At 44.5% G+C, this 19,751-nt stretch overlaps 14 non-coding genes across 14 annotated transcripts; all 14 read left to right on the forward strand.

Moving 5' to 3' along the window:
- Positions 1-868: 868 nt before the first annotated feature.
- TRNAM-CAU (transfer RNA methionine (anticodon CAU)) lies at positions 869-940 on the forward strand. The gene has a single exon. It is a non-coding gene; the product is annotated as a tRNA-Met (tRNA).
- Positions 941-1,486: 546 nt separating this feature from the next.
- Positions 1,487-1,558, forward strand: TRNAG-CCC (transfer RNA glycine (anticodon CCC)). The gene has a single exon. It is a non-coding gene; the product is annotated as a tRNA-Gly (tRNA).
- A 904-nt stretch (positions 1,559-2,462) lies between these two features.
- Positions 2,463-2,534, forward strand: TRNAM-CAU (transfer RNA methionine (anticodon CAU)). Its single transcript has one exon. It is a non-coding gene; the product is annotated as a tRNA-Met (tRNA).
- A 547-nt stretch (positions 2,535-3,081) lies between these two features.
- TRNAG-UCC (transfer RNA glycine (anticodon UCC)) lies at positions 3,082-3,153 on the forward strand. Its single transcript has one exon. It is a non-coding gene; the product is annotated as a tRNA-Gly (tRNA).
- Positions 3,154-4,063: 910 nt separating this feature from the next.
- Positions 4,064-4,135, forward strand: TRNAM-CAU (transfer RNA methionine (anticodon CAU)). Its single transcript has one exon. It is a non-coding gene; the product is annotated as a tRNA-Met (tRNA).
- Positions 4,136-6,276: 2,141 nt separating this feature from the next.
- On the forward strand, positions 6,277-6,348 carry TRNAG-UCC (transfer RNA glycine (anticodon UCC)). The gene has a single exon. It is a non-coding gene; the product is annotated as a tRNA-Gly (tRNA).
- A 910-nt stretch (positions 6,349-7,258) lies between these two features.
- TRNAM-CAU (transfer RNA methionine (anticodon CAU)) lies at positions 7,259-7,330 on the forward strand. Its single transcript has one exon. It is a non-coding gene; the product is annotated as a tRNA-Met (tRNA).
- A 546-nt stretch (positions 7,331-7,876) lies between these two features.
- TRNAG-CCC (transfer RNA glycine (anticodon CCC)) lies at positions 7,877-7,948 on the forward strand. The gene has a single exon. It is a non-coding gene; the product is annotated as a tRNA-Gly (tRNA).
- Positions 7,949-9,471: 1,523 nt separating this feature from the next.
- On the forward strand, positions 9,472-9,543 carry TRNAG-UCC (transfer RNA glycine (anticodon UCC)). The gene has a single exon. It is a non-coding gene; the product is annotated as a tRNA-Gly (tRNA).
- Positions 9,544-10,452: 909 nt separating this feature from the next.
- On the forward strand, positions 10,453-10,524 carry TRNAM-CAU (transfer RNA methionine (anticodon CAU)). Its single transcript has one exon. It is a non-coding gene; the product is annotated as a tRNA-Met (tRNA).
- Positions 10,525-11,070: 546 nt separating this feature from the next.
- On the forward strand, positions 11,071-11,142 carry TRNAG-CCC (transfer RNA glycine (anticodon CCC)). The gene has a single exon. It is a non-coding gene; the product is annotated as a tRNA-Gly (tRNA).
- Positions 11,143-12,666: 1,524 nt separating this feature from the next.
- TRNAG-UCC (transfer RNA glycine (anticodon UCC)) lies at positions 12,667-12,738 on the forward strand. The gene has a single exon. It is a non-coding gene; the product is annotated as a tRNA-Gly (tRNA).
- Positions 12,739-13,648: 910 nt separating this feature from the next.
- TRNAM-CAU (transfer RNA methionine (anticodon CAU)) lies at positions 13,649-13,720 on the forward strand. Its single transcript has one exon. It is a non-coding gene; the product is annotated as a tRNA-Met (tRNA).
- Positions 13,721-14,266: 546 nt separating this feature from the next.
- TRNAG-CCC (transfer RNA glycine (anticodon CCC)) lies at positions 14,267-14,338 on the forward strand. Its single transcript has one exon. It is a non-coding gene; the product is annotated as a tRNA-Gly (tRNA).
- The last annotated feature ends 5,413 nt before the right edge of the window (positions 14,339-19,751 follow it).

Genomic DNA, 19,751 nt, shown 5'->3' on the forward strand with positions numbered 1-19,751 from the left:
GCAACATGTCACAAAATGGAAATATAATGAACAGATTAATCAGCCGTTATATAAAAAATAAACAAATATGTAGGCAAGCATCTCAATCGCCCCTTCTGCTATATTCATTGTCCTAATATATGATAAGTTTCATAAAGCAGAGTCACCACTCACATGTGCTGGTAAAAAATATTTACAGTGGGCAGACAATGAAAGGGCTGAGGCCCGACCACACATTATAACTCCAGCATCTCTATGTTAAAAACCATTTCCTAGGCAATATCTAGCCTCTGAAAACAATATGCAAGATCCATCGATAAATCTGGTGAAAGTCGCCAACATTTTGTGCATACTTGTGCCCTCACCTGAATGTAGCGCCACCTTGTAGACGTCGGAGGTAACTGCAGCTCAAAAAATGTTTCATCAGAGGGCAAGTTTAGAGGAATCCAAAAGGCAGATGTCCATGGAAAGAGCCCCCGACTGCAGCAGGAAGGTTGGATGCTTCAAATTTGCATAGTTTCCAGTCCAACGTCCTCTCATGTACCGAACGCTCCCAAACGCTCAAAAGCCTTACACCGGGCAAGCCCTCACCGGGTAGATCTCTGGCTCCCAGGTAAAGCCAAATCCTGAGCATGCTAGCACTAGGATCACAGAGAGAGAGAGACAGAGAGTGTTGGAGAGCTGCTGTCTTGATAAAGGCCTGAAACGGCTAGTGCGTAAGAGGGTCTGGACTATCAGTTATGACTGATTGTGAGAGGGGAAGATGAAGATTTTCTGCACCCAGCATGCCTTGCGATATAATTAGGCAAATGAGGTGAGAGCCCGACCAATGCCACTTCACTCCGCTGAATGCCTCCTCATCTGCATAAAGAGATCACCTTCATGAACGAGCAGAGTGGCGCAGCGGAAGCGTGCTGGGCCCATAACCCAGAGGTCGATGGATCGAAACCATCCTCTGCTAATTTTGCTTGACTTTCCTTCCAAGGACGAAGCTGTCATTTCCACACTGCCAGAAAGGAAAAGCGCAAGCTTGTGCCAGCTATGTGAGAAAAGACTTCTCAACTATCTGTGTCTGTGTAATACAAGAGTGTTCGTGAAAGGATCAACCCTGTACTTTGAAAGTAAAGACACACAACTATAACCATAAATGACTGGTGGGAGCTTCACACAACTTTCTGGGCATGCTTTGAATTTCATTCTTCCCTTTTTTTTCTGCTCTTATCTATCTCCTGGGCATTTCATGGAATGTTCTCTCTTTCTCTTCCCTGCTTTGCTTCCCATGCTGCCTATATATGCTGATTTCTACTTTTTGTACTGTTGCATTTCATTTCTTCTCTTCTGCACAACTTTGTCCTTGGTTTCAATCCCCAGTTCCTTACCCTCTGCAAAAAACGTTCTACTACTTCTCATGTTGGTATCGAAACCAAATGCACCATTGAAGCTGTTGCAAGATAGTCATTGATTTCGGGAACGTAATATTTAGAACCGAGAGCACACACATCAGAGGGCGTTGGTGGTATAGTGGTGAGCATAGCTGCTTCCCAAGCAGTTGACCCGGGTTCGATTCCCGGCCAACGCAGTGAAAATGCTTATATATTCTGCAAGCAGGACATATTTTAATGCAACAGGTCTCAAAATGGAAATTTCATGAACAGATTAATCAGCCATATATAAAAAAATAAACAAATACATAGGCAAACATCTCAATCGCACCTTCTGATACATTCATTGTCCTAATATATGATAAGTTTTATAAAGCAGAGTCACAACTCACATGTGCTGGTAATAAATATGTTACAGTGGGCAAACAATGGAAGGGCTGAGGCCCGACCAGACATTATAACTCCAACATCTCTATGTTAAAAAGCATTTCTAGGCAATATCTAGCCTCTGAAAAAAATATGCAAGATCCACCGATAAATCTGGCAAAAGTCCCTAACATTTTGTGCATACTTGTGCACTTACCAGAATGTAGCGCCACCTTGTAGCTGTCGAAGGTAATTGCTGCTCACAAAATGTTTTATCAGAAGGCAAGTTGAGAGGAATCCTAGAGGCAGATGTCCATGGAAAGAGCCGCTCACTGCAGCAGGAATGTTGGATGCTTCAAATTCGCAGAGTTTCCTGTCCAACGTCCACTCACGTCCCGAACGCTCCCAAACGCTCAAAAGCCTCACACCGGGCAAGCCCTCACCGGGTAGATCTCTGGCTCCCAGGTAAAGCCAAATCCTGAGCATGCTAGTGCTAGGATCACAGAGAGAGAGAGAGAGGGTTCATGACATGCTGTCTTGATAAAGGTCTGAAACGGCTAGTGCCTAAGAGTGTCTGACTTTCAGTTATGACTGATTGTGAGAGGGGAAGATGAAGTTTTTCTGTACCCAGCATGCCTTGCAATATACTTAGGCAAATGAGGTGAGAGCCGTACCAATCCCACGCTACTCTGCTTAATGCTCCCTATCTGCATAAAAAGAACACTTTCACAACAGAGCAGAGTGGCGCAGCGGAAGCGTGCTGGGCCCATAACCCAGAGGTCGATGGATCGAAACCATCCTCTGCTAATTTTTCTTGACTTTCCTTCCAAGGACCAAGCTGTCATTTCCACGCTGCCAGCAAGGAAAAGCACAAGCTTGTGCCAGCTATGTGAGAAAATACTTGTCAAATATCTGTGTCTGCTGAAATACAAGAGAGGGATCATCAAATGATCCACCCTGTACTTTGAAAGTAAAGACACACAATAATAAGCATAAATGACTGGTGGGACCTTCAAACACTTTTATGGGCAGGCTTTGAATTTCATTCTTTCCCTTTTGTTCTGCTCTTATCTATCTCCTGGGCATTTAATTGAATGTTCTGTATTTCTCTTCCCTGTTTTGCTTCCCATGCTGCCTCTATATATTCTTATCTATTATTTGTAATGCAGCTTTCCATTCTTCTCTTCTGCACAGCTTTGTCCTTGGTTTCAATCCCAGTTCCTTACCCTCTGCAAAAAACTTTCTATTGCTTTTCATGTTGGTATCTAAACCAAATGCACCATTGAAGCTGGTGCAAGATAGTCATTGAACTCAGGATCCTAATGTTAAGAACCGAGAGCGCACAGATCAGAGGGCGTTGGTGGTATAGTGGTGAGCATAGCTGCCTTCCAAGCAGTTGACCTGGGTTCGATTCCCGGCCAACGCAGTACAAATACTTATATATTCTGCAAGCAGGATATATTTTAATGCAACATGTCACAAAATGGAAATATAATGAACAGATTAATCAGCCGTTATATAAAAAATAAACAAATATGTAGGCAAGCATCTCAATCGCCCCTTCTGCTATATTCATTGTCCTAATATATGATAAGTTTCATAAAGCAGAGTCACCACTCACATGTGCTGGTAAAAAATATTTACAGTGGGCAGACAATGAAAGGGCTGAGGCCCGACCACACATTATAACTCCAGCATCTCTATGTTAAAAACCATTTCCTAGGCAATATCTAGCCTCTGAAAACAATATGCAAGATCCATCGATAAATCTGGTGAAAGTCGCCAACATTTTGTGCATACTTGTGCCCTCACCTGAATGTAGCGCCACCTTGTAGACGTCGGAGGTAACTGCAGCTCAAAAAATGTTTCATCAGAGGGCAAGTTTAGAGGAATCCAAAAGGCAGATGTCCATGGAAAGAGCCCCCGACTGCAGCAGGAAGGTTGGATGCTTCAAATTTGCATAGTTTCCAGTCCAACGTCCTCTCATGTACCGAACGCTCCCAAACGCTCAAAAGCCTTACACCGGGCAAGCCCTCACCGGGTAGATCTCTGGCTCCCAGGTAAAGCCAAATCCTGAGCATGCTAGCACTAGGATCACAGAGAGAGAGAGACAGAGAGTGTTGGAGAGCTGCTGTCTTGATAAAGGCCTGAAACGGCTAGTGCGTAAGAGGGTCTGGACTATCAGTTATGACTGATTGTGAGAGGGGAAGATGAAGATTTTCTGCACCCAGCATGCCTTGCGATATAATTAGGCAAATGAGGTGAGAGCCCGACCAATGCCACTTCACTCCGCTGAATGCCTCCTCATCTGCATAAAGAGATCACCTTCATGAACGAGCAGAGTGGCGCAGCGGAAGCGTGCTGGGCCCATAACCCAGAGGTCGATGGATCGAAACCATCCTCTGCTAATTTTGCTTGACTTTCCTTCCAAGGACCAAGCTGTCATTTCCACACTGCCAGAAAGGAAAAGCGCAAGCTTGTGCCAGCTATGTGAGAAAAGACTTCTCAACTATCTGTGTCTGTGTAATACAAGAGTGTTCGTGAAAGGATCAACCCTGTACTTTGAAAGTAAAGACACACAACTATAACCATAAATGACTGGTGGGAGCTTCACACAACTTTCTGGGCATGCTTTGAATTTCATTCTTCCCTTTTTTTTCTGCTCTTATCTATCTCCTGGGCATTTCACGGAATGTTCTCTCTTTCTCTTCCCTGCTTTGCTTCCCATGCTGCCTATATATGCTGATTTCTACTTTTTGTACTGTTGCATTTCATTTCTTCTCTTCTGCACAACTTTGTCCTTGGTTTCAATCCCCAGTTCCTTACCCTCTGCAAAAAACGTTCTACTACTTCTCATGTTGGTATCGAAACCAAATGCACCATTGAAGCTGTTGCAAGATAGTCATTGATTTCGGGAACGTAATATTTAGAACCGAGAGCACACACATCAGAGGGCGTTGGTGGTATAGTGGTGAGCATAGCTGCTTCCCAAGCAGTTGACCTGGGTTCGATTCCCGGCCAACACAGTGAAAATGCTTATATATTCTGCAAGCAGGACATATTTTAATGCAACATGTCTCAAAATGGAAATTTCATGAACAGATTAATCAGCCATATATAAAAAAATAAACAAATACATAGGCAAACATCTCAATCGCACCTTCTGATACATTCATTGTCCTAATATATGATAAGTTTTATAAAGCAGAGTCACAACTCACATGTGCTGGTAATAAATATGTTACAGTGGGCAAACAATGGAAGGGCTGAGGCCCGACCAGACATTATAACTCCAACATCTCTATGTTAAAAAGCATTTCTAGGCAATATCTAGCCTCTGAAAAAAATATGCAAGATCCACCGATAAATCTGGCAAAAGTCCCTAACATTTTGTGCATACTTGTGCACTTACCAGAATGTAGCGCCACCTTGTAGCTGTCGAAGGTAATTGCTGCTCACAAAATGTTTTATCAGAAGGCAAGTTGAGAGGAATCCTAGAGGCAGATGTCCATGGAAAGAGCCGCTCACTGCAGCAGGAATGTTGGATGCTTCAAATTCGCAGAGTTTCCTGTCCAACGTCCACTCACGTCCCGAACGCTCCCAAACGCTCAAAAGCCTCACACCGGGCAAGCCCTCACCGGGTAGATCTCTGGCTCCCAGGTAAAGCCAAATCCTGAGCATGCTAGTGCTAGGATCACAGAGAGAGAGAGAGAGGGTTCATGACATGCTGTCTTGATAAAGGTCTGAAACGGCTAGTGCCTAAGAGTGTCTGACTTTCAGTTATGACTGATTGTGAGAGGGGAAGATGAAGTTTTTCTGTACCCAGCATGCCTTGCAATATACTTAGGCAAATGAGGTGAGAGCCGTACCAATCCCACGCTACTCTGCTTAATGCTCCCTATCTGCATAAAAAGAACACTTTCACAACAGAGCAGAGTGGCGCAGCGGAAGCGTGCTGGGCCCATAACCCAGAGGTCGACGGATCGAAACCATCCTCTGCTAATTTTGCTTGACTTTCCTTCCAAGGACCAAGCTGTCATTTCCACGCTGCCAGCAAGGAAAAGCACAAGCTTGTGCCAGCTATGTGAGAAAATACTTGTCAAATATCTGTGTCTGCTGAAATACAAGAGAGGGATCATCAAATGATCCACCCTGTACTTTGAAAGTAAAGACACACAATAATAAGCATAAATGACTGGTGGGACCTTCAAACACTTTTATGGGCAGGCTTTGAATTTCATTCTTTCCTTTTTGTTCTGCTCTTATCTATCTCCTGGGCATTTAATTGAATGTTCTGTATTTCTCTTCCCTGTTTTGCTTCCCATGCTGCCTCTATATATTCTTATCTATTATTTGTAATGCAGCTTTCCATTCTTCTCTTCTGCACAGCTTTGTCCTTGGTTTCAATCCCAGTTCCTTACCCTCTGCAAAAAACTTTCTATTGCTTTTCATGTTGGTATCTAAACCAAATGCACCATTGAAGCTGGTGCAAGATAGTCATTGAACTCAGGATCCTAATGTTAAGAACCGAGAGCGCACAGATCAGAGGGCGTTGGTGGTATAGTGGTGAGCATAGCTGCCTTCCAAGCAGTTGACCCGGGTTCGATTCCCGGCCAACGCAGTACAAATACTTATATATTCTGCAAGCAGGATATATTTTAATGCAACATGTCACAAAATGGAAATATAATGAACAGATTAATCAGCCGTTATATAAAAAATAAACAAATATGTAGGCAAGCATCTCAATCGCCCCTTCTGCTATATTCATTGTCCTAATATATGATAAGTTTCATAAAGCAGAGTCACCACTCACATGTGCTGGTAAAAAATATTTACAGTGGGCAGACAATGAAAGGGCTGAGGCCCGACCACACATTATAACTCCAGCATCTCTATGTTAAAAACCATTTCCTAGGCAATATCTAGCCTCTGAAAACAATATGCAAGATCCATCGATAAATCTGGTGAAAGTCGCCAACATTTTGTGCATACTTGTGCCCTCACCTGAATGTAGCGCCACCTTGTAGACGTCGGAGGTAACTGCAGCTCAAAAAATGTTTCATCAGAGGGCAAGTTTAGAGGAATCCAAAAGGCAGATGTCCATGGAAAGAGCCCCCGACTGCAGCAGGAAGGTTGGATGCTTCAAATTTGCATAGTTTCCAGTCCAACGTCCTCTCATGTACCGAACGCTCCCAAACGCTCAAAAGCCTTACACCGGGCAAGCCCTCACCGGGTAGATCTCTGGCTCCCAGGTAAAGCCAAATCCTGAGCATGCTAGCACTAGGATCACAGAGAGAGAGAGACAGAGAGTGTTGGAGAGCTGCTGTCTTGATAAAGGCCTGAAACGGCTAGTGCGTAAGAGGGTCTGGACTATCAGTTATGACTGATTGTGAGAGGGGAAGATGAAGATTTTCTGCACCCAGCATGCCTTGCGATATAATTAGGCAAATGAGGTGAGAGCCCGACCAATGCCACTTCACTCCGCTGAATGCCTCCTCATCTGCATAAAGAGATCACCTTCATGAACGAGCAGAGTGGCGCAGCGGAAGCGTGCTGGGCCCATAACCCAGAGGTCGATGGATCGAAACCATCCTCTGCTAATTTTGCTTGACTTTCCTTCCAAGGACCAAGCTGTCATTTCCACACTGCCAGAAAGGAAAAGCGCAAGCTTGTGCCAGCTATGTGAGAAAAGACTTCTCAACTATCTGTGTCTGTGTAATACAAGAGTGTTCGTGAAAGGATCAACCCTGTACTTTGAAAGTAAAGACACACAACTATAACCATAAATGACTGGTGGGAGCTTCACACAACTTTCTGGGCATGCTTTGAATTTCATTCTTCCCTTTTTTTTCTGCTCTTATCTATCTCCTGTGCATTTCATGGAATGTTCTCTCTTTCTCTTCCCTGCTTTGCTTCCCATGCTGCCTATATATGCTGATTTCTACTTTTTGTACTGTTGCATTTCATTTCTTCTCTTCTGCACAACTTTGTCCTTGGTTTCAATCCCCAGTTCCTTACCCTCTGCAAAAAACGTTCTACTACTTCTCATGTTGGTATCGAAACCAAATGCACCATTGAAGCTGTTGCAAGATAGTCATTGATTTCGGGAACGTAATATTTAGAACCGAGAGCACACACATCAGAGGGCGTTGGTGGTATAGTGGTGAGCATAGCTGCTTCCCAAGCAGTTGACCCGGGTTCGATTCCCGGCCAACGCAGTGAAAATGCTTATATATTCTGCAAGCAGGACATATTTTAATGCAACATGTCTCAAAATGGAAATTTCATGAACAGATTAATCAGCCATATATAAAAAAATAAACAAATACATAGGCAAACATCTCAATCGCACCTTCTGATACATTCATTGTCCTAATATATGATAAGTTTTATAAAGCAGAGTCACAACTCACATGTGCTGGTAATAAATATGTTACAGTGGGCAAACAATGGAAGGGCTGAGGCCCGACCAGACATTATAACTCCAACATCTCTATGTTAAAAAGCATTTCTAGGCAATATCTAGCCTCTAAAAAAAATATGCAAGATCCACCGATAAATCTGGCAAAAGTCCCTAACATTTTGTGCATACTTGTGCACTTACCAGAATGTAGCGCCACCTTGTAGCTGTCGAAGGTAATTGCTGCTCACAAAATGTTTTATCAGAAGGCAAGTTGAGAGGAATCCTAGAGGCAGATGTCCATGGAAAGAGCCGCTCACTGCAGCAGGAATGTTGGATGCTTCAAATTCGCAGAGTTTCCTGTCCAACGTCCACTCACGTCCCGAACGCTCCCAAACGCTCAAAAGCCTCACACCGGGCAAGCCCTCACCGGGTAGATCTCTGGCTCCCAGGTAAAGCCAAATCCTGAGCATGCTAGTGCTAGGATCACAGAGAGAGAGAGAGAGGGTTCATGACATGCTGTCTTGATAAAGGTCTGAAACGGCTAGTGCCTAAGAGTGTCTGACTTTCAGTTATGACTGATTGTGAGAGGGGAAGATGAAGTTTTTCTGTACCCAGCATGCCTTGCAATATACTTAGGCAAATGAGGTGAGAGCCGTACCAATCCCACGCTACTCTGCTTAATGCTCCCTATCTGCATAAAAAGAACACTTTCACAACAGAGCAGAGTGACGCAGCGGAAGCGTGCTGGGCCCATAACCCAGAGGTCGATGGATCGAAACCATCCTCTGCTAATTTTGCTTGACTTTCCTTCCAAGGACCAAGCTGTCATTTCCACGCTGCCAGCAAGGAAAAGCACAAGCTTGTGCCAGCTATGTGAGAAAATACTTGTCAAATATCTGTGTCTGCTGAAATACAAGAGAGGGATCATCAAATGATCCACCCTGTACTTTGAAAGTAAAGACACACAATAATAAGCATAAATGACTGGTGGGACCTTCAAACACTTTTATGGGCAGGCTTTGAATTTCATTCTTTCCTTTTTGTTCTGCTCTTATCTATCTCCTGGGCATTTAATTGAATGTTCTGTATTTCTCTTCCCTGTTTTGCTTCCCATGCTGCCTCTATATATTCTTATCTATTATTTGTAATGCAGCTTTCCATTCTTCTCTTCTGCACAGCTTTGTCCTTGGTTTCAATCCCAGTTCCTTACCCTCTGCAAAAAACTTTCTATTGCTTTTCATGTTGGTATCTAAACCAAATGCACCATTGAAGCTGGTGCAAGATAGTCATTGAACTCAGGATCCTAATGTTAAGAACCGAGAGCGCACAGATCAGAGGGCGTTGGTGGTATAGTGGTGAGCATAGCTGCCTTCCAAGCAGTTGACCCGGGTTCGATTCCCGGCCAACGCAGTACAAATACTTATATATTATGCAAGCAGGATATATTTTAATGCAACATGTCACAAAATGGAAATATAATGAACAGATTAATCAGCCGTTATATAAAAAATAAACAAATATGTAGGCAAGCATCTCAATCGCCCCTTCTGCTATATTCATTGTCCTAATATATGATAAGTTTCATAAAGCAGAGTCACCACTCACATGTGCTGGTAAAAAATATTTACAGTGGGCAGACAATGAAAGGGCTGAGGCCAGACCACACATTATAACTCCAGCATCTCTATGTTAAAAACCATTTCCTAGGCAATATCTAGCCTCTGAAAACAATATGCAAGATCCATCGAAAAATCTGGTGAAAGTCGCCAACATTTTGTGCATACTTGTGCCCTCAACTGAATGTAGCGCCACCTTGTAGACGTCGGAGGTAACTGCAGCTCAAAAAATGTTTCATCAGCGGGCAAGTTTAGAGGAATCCAAAAGGCAGATGTCCATGGAAAGAGCCCCCGACTGCAGCAGGAAGGTTGGATGCTTCAAATTTGCATAGTTTCCAGTCCAACGTCCTCTCATGTACCGAACGCTCCCAACGCTCAAAAGCCTTACACCGGGCAAACCCTCACTGGGTAGATCTCTGGCTTCCAGGTAAAGCCAAATCCTGAGCATGCTAGCACTAGGATCACAGAGAGAGAGAGACAGAGAGTGTCGGAGAGCTGCTGTCTTGATAAAGGCCTGAAACGGCTAGTGCCTAAGAGGGTCTGGACTATCAGTTATGACTGATTGTGAGAGGGGAAGATGAAGATTTTCTGCACCCAGCATGCCTTGCGATATAATTAGGCAAATGAGGTGAGAGCCCGACCAATCCCACTTCACTCCGCTGAATGCCTCCTCATCTGCATAAAGAGATCACTTTCACGAACGAGCAGAGTGGCGCAGCGGAAGCGTGCTGGGCCCATAACCCAGAGGTCGATGGATCGAAACCATCCTCTGCTAATTTTGCTTGACTTTCCTTCCAAGGACCAAGCTGTCATTTCCACACTGCCAGAAAGGAAAAGCGCAAGCTTGTGCCAGCTATGTGAGAAAAGACTTCTCAACTATCTGTGTCTGTGTAATACAAGAGTGTTCGTGAAAGGATCAACCCTGTACTTTGAAAGTAAAGACACACAACTATAACCATAAATGACTGGTGGGAGCTTCACACAACTTTCTGGGCATGCTTTGAATTTCATTCTTCCCTTTTTTTTCTGCTCTTATCTATCTCCTGGGCATTTCATGGAATGTTCTCTCTTTCTCTTCCCTGCTTTGCTTCCCATGCTGCCTATATATGCTGATTTCTACTATTTGTACTGTTGCATTTCATTTCTTCTCTTCTGCACAACTTTGTCCTTGGTTTCAATCCCCAGTTCCTTACCCTCTGCAAAAAACGTTCTACTACTTCTCATGTTGGTATCGAAACCAAATGCACCATTGAAGCTGTTGCAAGATAGTCATTGATTTCGGAAACGTAATATTTAGAACCGAGAGCACACACATCAGAGGGCGTTGGTGGTATAGTGGTGAGCATAGCTGCTTCCCAAGCAGTTGACCCGGGTTCGATTCCCGGCCAACGCAGTGAAAATGCTTATATATTCTGCAAGCAGGATATATTTTAATGCAACATGTCTCAAAATGGAAATTTCATGAACAGATTATTCAGCCATATATAAAAAAAATAAACAAATACATAGGCAAACATCTCAATCGCACCTTCTGATACATTCATTGTCCTAATATATGATAAGTTTTATAAAGCAGAGTCACAACTCACATGTGCTGGAAATAAATATGTTACAGTGGGCAAACAATGGAAGGGCTGAGGCCCGGCCAGACATTATAACTCCAACATCTCTATGTTAAAAAGCATTTCTAGGCAATATCTAGCCTCTGAAAAAAATATGCAAGATCCACCGATAAATCTGGCAAAAGTCCCTAACATTTTGTGCATACTTGTGCACTTACCAGAATGTAGCGCCACCTTGTAGCTGTCGAAGGTAATTGCTGCTCACAAAATGTTTTATCAGAAGGCAAGTTGAGAGGAATCCTAGAGGCAGATGTCCATGGAAAGAGCCGCTCACTGCAGCAGGAATGTTGGATGCTTCAAATTCGCAGAGTTTCCTGTCCAACATCCACTCACGTCCCGAACGCTCCCAAACGCTCAAAAGCCTCACACCGGGCAAGCCATCACCGGGTAGATCTCTGGCTCCCAGGTAAAGCCAAATCCTGAGCATGCTAGTGCTAGGATCACAGAGAGAGAGAGAGAGGGTTCATGACATGCTGTCTTGATAAAGGTCTGAAACGGCTAGTGCCTAAGAGTGTCTGACTTTCAGTTATGACTGATTGTGAGAGGGGAAGATGAAGTTTTTCTGTACCCAGCATGCCTTGCAATATACTTAGGCAAATGAGGTGAGAGCCGTACCAATCCCACGCTACTCTGCTTAATGCTCCCTATCTGCATAAAAAGAACACTTTCACAACAGAGCAGAGTGGCGCAGCGGAAGCGTGCTGGGCCCATAACCCAGAGGTCGATGGATCGAAACCATCCTCTTCTAATTTTTCTTGACTTTCCTTCCAAGGACCAAGCTGTCATTTCCACGCTGCCAGCAAGGAAAAGCACAAGCTTGTGCCAGCTATGTGAGAAAATACTTGTCAAATATCTGTGTCTGCTGAAATACAAGAGAGGGATCATCAAATGATCCACCCTGTACTTTGAAAGTAAAGACACACAATAATAAGCATAAATGACTGGTGGGACCTTCAAACACTTTTATGGGCAGGCTTTGAATTTCATTCTTTCCTTTTTGTTCTGCTCTTATCTATCTCCTGGGCATTTAATTGAATGTTCTGTATTTCTCTTCCCTGTTTTGCTTCCCATGCTGCCTCTATATATTCTTATCTATTATTTGTAATGCAGCTTTCCATTCTTCTCTTCTGCACAGCTTTGTCCTTGGTTTCAATCCCAGTTCCTTACCCTCTGCAAAAAACTTTCTATTGCTTTTCATGTTGGTATCTAAACCAAATGCACCATTGAAGCTGGTGCAAGATAGTCATTGAACTCAGGATCCTAATGTTAAGAACCGAGAGCGCACAGATCAGAGGGCGTTGGTGGTATAGTGGTGAGCATAGCTGCCTTCCAAGCAGTTGACCCGGGTTCGATTCCCGGCCAACGCAGTACAAATACTTATATATTCTGCAAGCAGGATATATTTTAATGCAACATGTCACAAAATGGAAATATAATGAACAGATTAATCAGCCGTTATATAAAAAATAAACAAATATGTAGGCAAGCATCTCAATCGCCCCTTCTGCTATATTCATTGTCCTAATATATGATAAGTTTCATAAAGCAGAGTCACCACTCACATGTGCTGGTAAAAAATATTTACAGTGGGCAGACAATGAAAGGGCTGAGGCCCGACCACACATTATAACTCCAGCATCTCTATGTTAAAAACCATTTCCTAGGCAATATCTAGCCTCTGAAAACAATATGCAAGATCCATCGATAAATCTGGTGAAAGTCGCCAACATTTTGTGCATACTTGTGCCCTCACCTGAATGTAGCGCCACCTTGTAGACGTCGGAGGTAACTGCAGCTCAAAAAATGTTTCATCAGAGGGCAAGTTTAGAGGAATCCAAAAGGCAGATGTCCATGGAAAGAGCCCCCGACTGCAGCAGGAAGGTTGGATGCTTCAAATTTGCATAGTTTCCAGTCCAACGTCCTCTCATGTACCGAACGCTCCCAAACGCTCAAAAGCCTTACACCGGGCAAGCCCTCACCGGGTAGATCTCTGGCTCCCAGGTAAAGCCAAATCCTGAGCATGCTAGCACTAGGATCACAGAGAGAGAGAGACAGAGAGTGTTGGAGAGCTGCTGTCTTGATAAAGGCCTGAAACGGCTAGTGCGTAAGAGGGTCTGGACTATCAGTTATGACTGATTGTGAGAGGGGAAGATGAAGATTTTCTGCACCCAGCATGCCTTGCGATATAATTAGGCAAATGAGGTGAGAGCCCGACCAATGCCACTTCACTCCGCTGAATGCCTCCTCATCTGCATAAAGAGATCACCTTCATGAACGAGCAGAGTGGCGCAGCGGAAGCGTGCTGGGCCCATAACCCAGAGGTCGATGGATCGAAACCATCCTCTGCTAATTTTGCTTGACTTTCCTTCCAAGGACGAAGCTGTCATTTCCACACTGCCAGAAAGGAAAAGCGCAAGCTTGTGCCAGCTATGTGAGAAAAGACTTCTCAACTATCTGTGTCTGTGTAATACAAGAGTGTTCGTGAAAGGATCAACCCTGTACTTTGAAAGTAAAGACACACAACTATAACCATAAATGACTGGTGGGAGCTTCACACAACTTTCTGGGCATGCTTTGAATTTCATTCTTCCCTTTTTTTTCTGCTCTTATCTATCTCCTGGGCATTTCATGGAATGTTCTCTCTTTCTCTTCCCTGCTTTGCTTCCCATGCTGCCTATATATGCTGATTTCTACTTTTTGTACTGTTGCATTTCATTTCTTCTCTTCTGCACAACTTTGTCCTTGGTTTCAATCCCCAGTTCCTTACCCTCTGCAAAAAACGTTCTACTACTTCTCATGTTGGTATCGAAACCAAATGCACCATTGAAGCTGTTGCAAGATAGTCATTGATTTCGGGAACGTAATATTTAGAACCGAGAGCACACACATCAGAGGGCGTTGGTGGTATAGTGGTGAGCATAGCTGCTTCCCAAGCAGTTGACCCGGGTTCGATTCCCGGCCAACGCAGTGAAAATGCTTATATATTCTGCAAGCAGGACATATTTTAATGCAACAGGTCTCAAAATGGAAATTTCATGAACAGATTAATCAGCCATATATAAAAAAATAAACAAATACATAGGCAAACATCTCAATCGCACCTTCTGATACATTCATTGTCCTAATATATGATAAGTTTTATAAAGCAGAGTCACAACTCACATGTGCTGGTAATAAATATGTTACAGTGGGCAAACAATGGAAGGGCTGAGGCCCGACCAGACATTATAACTCCAACATCTCTATGTTAAAAAGCATTTCTAGGCAATATCTAGCCTCTGAAAAAAATATGCAAGATCCACCGATAAATCTGGCAAAAGTCCCTAACATTTTGTGCATACTTGTGCACTTACCAGAATGTAGCGCCACCTGAGGTTCCGTGACAATTGTAAGTGGTGTTTTCGACTCACACGAATATGGTCGAGTCTAGTATCTATGAACCGCAAATGACGAGTTTAGCAAGTGTGCGCAGTTTCGCTGTGCTAACTTAAACCGTTCGTTTGTTATGTGGGTTTGTCATCTGTACCCACGGGTTCCATCTTAGATACGGCATCCATTTTGTCTCTTGCCCTCAAGTAGCCAGCGAACGGACGCTGTCCGCTTCGCGACCCTGGGACTCCCAAGATATTTGCGGAAGACACATGTTCTTTGAAAGTGTCTTTATGACGAGGGGGATGCTACTGTAAGGCAGATGGCGCCGCTCGAGGCTCATCTTGCCGCACGGGCTTATTGTCTCAGTTGTGCATCTCATTAGGCACGTCCCTTTGATGCCTGTATCTCGTGCTTCTCGACACTCCCCTTTTACACCCTTTCCGATCTCCCCACTGTTTCCGTCTTCCTCTGCACCTGTCTTCGTTCCTGTTTCGATCTACTTTACTGCTGATTGGAATTTGCTAATGGTGGGAAGATGGGTTTTTACAGTTGGGAACCGCCAAATGTTTCCGCACTTATGTTCCGGATCTTGTGTGTTTCAAAGTGATCTAAGCGACCCCTCTGAGAGCGACTTGTGGGAACCAGGTTGTAAACTATTGTGTATCATGTTATCCTATGGGTAGAAACTGTATAAAAGGAGCGATCCACAAATACAATTTGAAGCAGTCTCCCCGAACTACACTCGATGTACTTCCTGTGACTTCTGTGTTCCCTGCAGTAAATAAACCTTGACTCTTTGACGCCGAAGGAAGTGTCCCGTGTCTCTGTGACTTGTACGCCGGAGCAGGTTACCCACGAAGGTTTCAGGTGTTGTGCCCTGGCACCGCTGGGTCCAAAGAACCCAGTCCTTCAGTTGGCGCCCAACGTGGGGCTGCATCAGTGGTACCGGTCCAAGCCTGACGATCGTGAGGAACTTCGTGTGAAATCTCCGAGGGAAGGTGCACCCCGCTTCATCGATCCTGTTGTCGAAATAAGTGGCCCGAAGACTTTTCCCGCGAAGATTCCCGCCTCCTAACGGCTGCGACGGACTGCTACCCTGACTGTAGACCTGTTTTGGCGCCTGGCGTAGACCTTGGTATAGCGAGACGATTGACGGGCCTTCCTGAGGACGCCATTGATCTTTGAGTTAAGTATTTGTGGGTCGCTCCCAGAGTTCTTGGTTGTAGACACTTTAGCGAGTTCTTTGTTGTAAACACTTTAGCGAGTGTTTTTGTTGTAGACACTTTAGCGGGTGTCTTTGTTGTACACGCTGTGTGAGTGTTTTTGTCGGTGACACTTTGCTAGCGTACTTTGTTGTTGTTGTATTTGTTTGACGACTGCAGCCGCCAAAGACCGAGGGTTTAGTTCTTTGCTGGGACTTGGTAAATCCCGAAATCCCGTAACCCTTGAAGTTTGTGAAACTCGGCTAGTGTGCAAGATGCCTGGTCGCAGTACTTTGTTCAGTTGCTTTAGACCTTGTGGTGCGGATTCCCTGCTGGAGGACTCGTGTCCGATACCTCCGGTTGGAACTCCTACTTATGACCTATATAGCAAACATGGGCTAGGCCCGATTGCTTTTAACGATTATTGGATCAAATATACAAAGAAAGACGGCGATCTTCGTTGGCCACCTCACGGTAGCTTCGAAGCGTCGATCTTAGATAATTTGGAAATAAAGTTGTTCGAACGTAAATCTAGGCCGGCCATGTTTGATGCCTTTCGGTTCTGGCGCAAAGAAGCCCGACAGAAAGAGATCAGACAAAATAAACGTAGTCAGCGAGATACTGTTGCTACTATAGTGAAGAAAGCTGAGCAGTTTCAGCGTGATAAGGAGGATAAGGATAAGGAAGTGTTTGAGAGATTACAGCGTATGTCCATAGACAAATGCTATCCTGTTTTGTCTACGGAGTCGGATAAGAAGGAAGAGGCAGTTGAGGATTCTTTAATGTCCTATCTTATGAAGTCGCCACCTCCGTACGTACAGGGTACCGCAGCTCCTGTGGTCCCTGCCGTACCTGTTCCACCAGTTCCTCAACCTGCACTTGCTCTTCCGACTGTTCCTGCTCCTGTGCCTGTTTCTATTCCTACTGCTCCTCCGCTTCCACATACTCCTGTTCCCGCTACTGCTCACGCTACTGCTCCTGTGTTGTTAACCCCTGTTGCTGCTAACGTCTCTACTCCTTCTCTTGTTAGTCCTGTGTCTTACTCTTCTCCCTCTACTCGTAATCGTGATTCTCCCCTTGCGACAAACTTCTTTCAGTCGCTCGGACCTGTTTTTGGGTCTGCTGGTTCTGATGGTCCACAGAGACGTAGCCAGCTTCCTGGTAATAGAGAACGTGTTGCGCTATACAATATGGCGATGGGTTGGATGATAAACCCTGTTAGAAATCCACCTCGTGTTGTCCTCGAAACGTTTGATCAATTCAACATACCTACTCAGAGATATGTGTTTGATGAAATGTGCAAGTTCTTACATGATCAGATAGCGGCTGTTGCGCCTGACGAGGTGCTGACCGCCCTGTCTAATCTTCGGCTTCAGTTCGCAACTGGACTGATAGTCGATACTAATGTCCGACGTGCTATTGAACGGTTGCTATCTCTTCGTCCCGCTCCTATTCCTCATGCATTGTTCGTTGAGGACATTGAACAACGAGATGGGTCTGGCCAATATCCTATGCGAGAAGTTCCGCCAGTTTGGGTACCCGCTGATAATACTAATGCTAATGCTCCAATACCAGCACATTTCCAGAGAGTGTGGATACACCTCCCTTGGAAACGATCGGAAGTGCTTCAGGTGAAACAAACTTTGCCTGATCCTCGCAAAAATCCTGCGGGGTATTACAAAGAATTATCGCAGCTCGTAGACGCTACGATAATGAATCTGGCCGATATCGACATGTTGTTTGGCAATGTCGTACCGCAACCGGTATGGGCCAAGATTCGTCACCAAGATCACGCGAATGAATTAGGTGGTGATTGGGCTGCCATTACAGCAGCAGACGCTGGACAAGTGGCTGCTACTAAACCCGATCAGTTGATTGAACTTCTTCCCCAGCGAATCATTACGTTAATGAAAACGCTTATGCCAGCTATGAGGGTAAATTGGGACAAGTTGTCAGCCTGTAAGCAGAAGAAAGATGAGAGTGTTTCAGACTTCTTTACGAGGTTCGAGGAAACATTCGTCGATCATAGTGGGCAGGATATGGGTACTGAGGGTGGACAAAGGTTGTTTGTGGATAAATTTGTATCGAACTTATTGCCCGACTTGTGCAATAAATTGAAGAATTCAGAAAGTGCGTGGGCCGTTTCTACCTCAGCTCAGATATTGGCTACGGCACAATATTACGAAAATAGAGAAAAAGAGGAAAATGACCGTGCCGATAAAAAGACGAAAGAGCTGAAAACTAAAGTGTTGTTACAACAAGCATATCCGCCGCGTTCTAATCAGAATGCGCCTCAGCAGAATAGATCGCAGTCGCAATCAAATCGATCGCAGCCGCGTAATGATTCATCTTTTCAGAGATCTTCGTTGGGGTACAACCAATGTGCTTATTGTAGACAGGAGGGACACATTAAATTTGATTGTCCTGCTTTGAATGACCGTAGTGGTGGTAATTCGTCTAGAGGAGGTCGTGGTGGTGCACAGCACGCATCACATGGTAGAGGTCGTGGTGCTCAGAACGACTGTTCTGATAACTCGTCAAATTCTAATAATTGTTTCGACCAACGTGGATCATCGCAAGGACGATCTGCGCAGTACAATGTAGACGATTATTACGTCGATCAGGGAACTGACGATAGTAATTACTAGGACAGCCAAAGACAAGGAGAGGGAGAGGTATCAGTTCCGGTTGATCAGAGAGGGCCTTACGTCGCAGTTGCTACATCGGGCGTCGTTGAGCCTTTTCTGTTGGACACTGGTGCAGCGAAAAGTTCTATCATGCATTCGAAACTCCCTGGCGCACCTTTGTCTGGCTTAACAAATGTATCTGTTGGATTCTCTGGCGCCCCCGTTAGCAATCCAGTTTCGCGCCCTTTGCCCCTTAAAATTGGGCCTCGTGAGCTCGAAGCTCCGTTGATTTTAACCACTGGTTGTGGTGAAAATCTTTTGGGTCTGGATTTGCTTAAACGCTTGTATGCGACTTTGTATTGTTCTCCTGCGGGTGTAAAGCTTACGTTCGGAGAGAAAGTAGTCTCTCCCATGTATTTGTCCCTCGATAAGCTTCCACCGGAATTGGATTCTCTTCCTGCATCTTTGTGGGCGACGGGTCCAAACGACGTGGGCCTACTTGATATCTCCCCTTATGTTGTTCAGTTGAAATCGAATGTGCGATTGCCACGTATTCCCCAATATCGTATCTCCCTGGATGGTGAACGAGCTTTGTTAGCGATCATCTATGATTTGATCGAGAAAGATGTCATTGAAGAAACTCGGGGAAACGTGTGCAATAGTCCTGTACTGCCCATTCTTAAACGTACTGATCCTACCAAACCGCCTGTTTATCGTTTTGTTATTGATTTACGGGAGGTGAATAAAATTGTGGTTCCTCAATTCCCTGTTGTGCCTGACATTACGGCGCTACTGACTCTGATTCCAGCTACGGCTTCATGGTTTTCGGTGATTGATTTGAAAAATGCGTTTTTCAGCATCCCGATTGCCGAAGAGAGTAGGGACCTTTTCGGTTTCTCTCTTGGTGGACGTAGCTTCCGGTTCAAACGCGCTCCTCAGGGCTACTGTGAAAGTCCATCGATTTACAGTCAAGCTTTGAAGGGTCAACTAGATGCGTTTAGGTTGCCGGTTGGTGCGGCTTTAATCCAATACGTCGACGACTTATTGGTGGCTGCTGATACTCAGGACATTTGCAAAATTGCTACAGTGTCGTTGCTGCAACATCTCTGTGAGTTAAATCACAAGGTGTCACCTTCTAAACTCCAATATTGTTGTCAAGAAGTAACCTATCTAGGTCAC

Source organism: Lissotriton vulgaris, unplaced genomic scaffold, assembly GCF_964263255.1.
Source record: "Lissotriton vulgaris unplaced genomic scaffold, aLisVul1.2 SCAFFOLD_975, whole genome shotgun sequence".
In the NCBI taxonomy this organism is placed as follows: Eukaryota; Metazoa; Chordata; class Amphibia; order Caudata; family Salamandridae; genus Lissotriton; species Lissotriton vulgaris.